The sequence below is a fragment of the Sus scrofa genome, chromosome 15, assembly GCF_054392235.1.
Source record: "Sus scrofa isolate SSC_HxYL_T2T_F1_AM1 chromosome 15, Sscrofa_HxYL_maternal_Yorkshire_Landrace_v2.0, whole genome shotgun sequence".
Classification (NCBI taxonomy): Eukaryota; Metazoa; Chordata; class Mammalia; order Artiodactyla; family Suidae; genus Sus; species Sus scrofa.
Window position 1 is genome coordinate 62,054,149 of NC_139397.1, and position 2,913 is coordinate 62,057,061.

The window sequence follows — 2,913 nt, forward strand, 5'->3', positions numbered from 1 at the left end:
TTTAGCTCCCATTTAGTGTAATGAGAGCCAAGGCCATAGGTAGATCATGGAATTGCTTCCGTGTGGCAGGGAGTGGTTCTGTCTCTGACAACGAGGCCATGAGCCTGGAATTATCCAGCAGAAGGAGAAGGCAGACCCAGGCTGGAGAGATCTTGATTTTCTGTCTCTAGGCTGCCCAGGGGGTAGGGAGGAGGTGTGAGTTGTTTAAATCGACACAGGGCCTTTCCCTTATTTAAGCCTGCGTGGCACCCAGGGTCTCCACACAAACGGGGTGTGTGGGGGGGTGTGCGCATCAGAGGAAATGCAGCAGCGCCTCTTGGTTAGACAGTGCACGGGCCAGCACTTAGATTTCCCAGGCTACCCTCAGTTCCTTCGGGGTTCGGAAGAAACTCAGAATCTCCTGTGTGGCTCTGGAGGGGGTGGTCCACCGAGGCTGGCTGGAATCTGGCTAGAGAACATTCCAGAGAGGAATGACCATGATGGGGGCAAGAGGGCGCTGTGGGCAAGGGTTGCAAAATGAACTGCCTGGAGCCTGATCTCACAGCCAGACCTAGGCGCAGGGGTGGGTAGGAGCAGAGGGTTTAGGGGAACATGGCACCAAGGGAGGGCCGTGGTGGGGGGTGGGGTGGAGGGGAATGGGAGAGGGGGGCCAAACTAGGGAAGAAGGAGGCGGGACTCCAACTCAGCCAAGAGAGAACACACGCTGCCCAACCCACAGTCCTCAGCAGAAAGCACTGGCCTGAGGCCAAGGAATGGGACAAGCAGAACATCCGTGGTCAGCCGTCCAGGAAGCAGCCCAGACCAGCCACCCCACAGTAGACATGGTGGAGACCCAGAAGGTCCAGCAAATGCCATGTGGACTGGAGCCTGCCCCCTCCACCTGTGAGGTGACGGTAAGCCCCCCCTCCCACACTCAGGCAAAGACTGAATTAGCTGAAGAAAACCACTCCAGAGCCTGGAATGGAACTGAGATGAAGAGGCTGGGGTAGACGTAGTTTCCCACATCGCAGTGGGGTGGGGGCTCCTTGAAAAACTCAGAGTGTTTCCAAAAGTCTTCTGTATGCTGCTCTGAGAGGAGGGGGGATGCTTGATGACCTTGCTTGCTAGCGTGACCTTCTTCCCGGGCAGGAAGAGGCTCATGTGGACCATGACACCAGATGAGGCAGACATGACCGTTTCCATTTTGACACGTGCAGAAACCAAGGTCTGGTGATGAAATATCTCCTTCATGGTCAAGAGGCACTGGGTGCAAAGCTACAGCAGGAGCTGGACTTCCCCATCCCAGCTCCACACCCCTCCTGCAGGGCTGTGGGCTTCTCCCGAGACTGGGGAGGAGTTGCCCACGTCCACGGGCCAGTGGAACGACGGTGAAAAGCGCTTATGCTTGGAAGCGCGCCTTCAGTTTCCCATTTGCACCCTCATCATATCTTCTAGTCTTCATTCAGGGAAACCTTCGACTGAAGATGTCCCTTTGGCATCTTTGCACCTGGTGGTGGGGGTGTGGGGAGGGGGTGGCATGATTCTTCATTCCCTTCGTGATGCCAGATGTTCGCCATGGCACTGAGCTATTGAACAGGGGGTTTTCTTTTTTTCCCTCTTTTCTCCCAAGGATCGCCTAAAATTGAAACCTCTGTATTGGCTGCAGTTTTCCTCCATCTGCAAAAACACATTAGAAAGAGAAAGAGGTTGGCAACTGACTTCAGGCTTTTCCCCCAGAGTGTTACTTACCTGACTTTAACCAGATGCTGTGTATCAGCCCTTCTCCCTCCTCCGTGCTCAGGCGGCAAAAGACAGAAGAAATACAAGGAATGCTTGTTATGCTGTGGACTCTCTCCCCCCCCTCTTTCTCTTTCTTTCCTTTTTTTTCTTTTTTTTTTTTTTTTATCCCAGGACCGGATATACAAGTTCCAGAAGAGGAATATACATCCCCAGAGTCTGAAATCAAATCTGGAATTCATATCCTCTGTAAATGTACTTTATTAAAAGCAGGAATCAAAAAAGATTTTGGAATTGTTATATTGGAGAGGTTGATTGTGTAGAGAAGACTTAGAATTAGGGATAATTTTAGACACGTTTTGCAGCTCCTTGGATGAATGGAAAAACTGGGTACTTTGGCATCAACCCTATCCCAAAAGTCTTAAAACCAGCCTTAGACCGTGTTACCGAGGAAGGAAGGAGATCAGGAGGCTACGGTAAGGCAGAGTGGTCTGGGAGTTCCCGTCGTGGCACAGCAGAAACGAATCTGACTAGGAACCGTGAGGTTGCTGATTCAATTCCCTGGCCTTGCTCAGTGGGCTAAGGATCCTAGGTTGCTGTGGCTGTGGTGTAGGCTGGTGGCTGTAGCTCCGATTCCACCCTAGCCTGGGAACCTCCATATACTGTGGGTGTGGCCCTAGAAAGCAAAAAAAAAAAGACAGTTTTCTGTAATTTCTGAAATCTGGTGGATTGAAAATGTTGTGGGAACACACAGTAGGTAACATTTCCAGGCATCACACCATCAGTTTGGAGTTAATCTTTGTAAATAAAATCCACTTGCTGACATTTCATGATGGACCCCCAGACTGCTGCCAGTGTGTGTGTGTGTGTGTGTGTGTGTGTGTGTGTGTGTGTGTGTGTGTGTGTGTGTGTGTGTGTGTTGAGGTCCAGAATTGCAGCTGGTGGAGGCTGTAAGGGGAGGAAGCGGGTCGAGCCATGCCTGCAGCCGGCATTACCGCTGTTCTCTGGGTGGGGAACCAGGAACTTGTCTATTGTTCCCAGAAGGCCAGGCGGCTTTCTATCAGTAAACTGTCTCTGAACCGTTTTTTTCCCCTCAGTTTTGAATCACATCCCTCTGAATAACATTGCAGCTCATGGTATTTCTCTGATGAAAACCATCATTTCGCAGGGGTCAGCCAACTCCACAGCAGGAGCAAA

General features: G+C 51.4%; 1 long non-coding RNA gene across 1 annotated transcript; it reads left to right on the plus strand.

Annotated features, from left to right (window-relative positions):
• Positions 1 to 473: 473 nt before the first annotated feature.
• On the plus strand, positions 474 to 2,546 carry LOC106506223 (uncharacterized). Its single transcript, XR_001301394.3, has 4 exons — positions 474 to 562; positions 719 to 893; positions 1,129 to 1,204; positions 1,610 to 2,546. It is a non-coding gene; the product is annotated as an uncharacterized LOC106506223 (long non-coding RNA).
• The last annotated feature ends 367 nt before the right edge of the window (positions 2,547 to 2,913 follow it).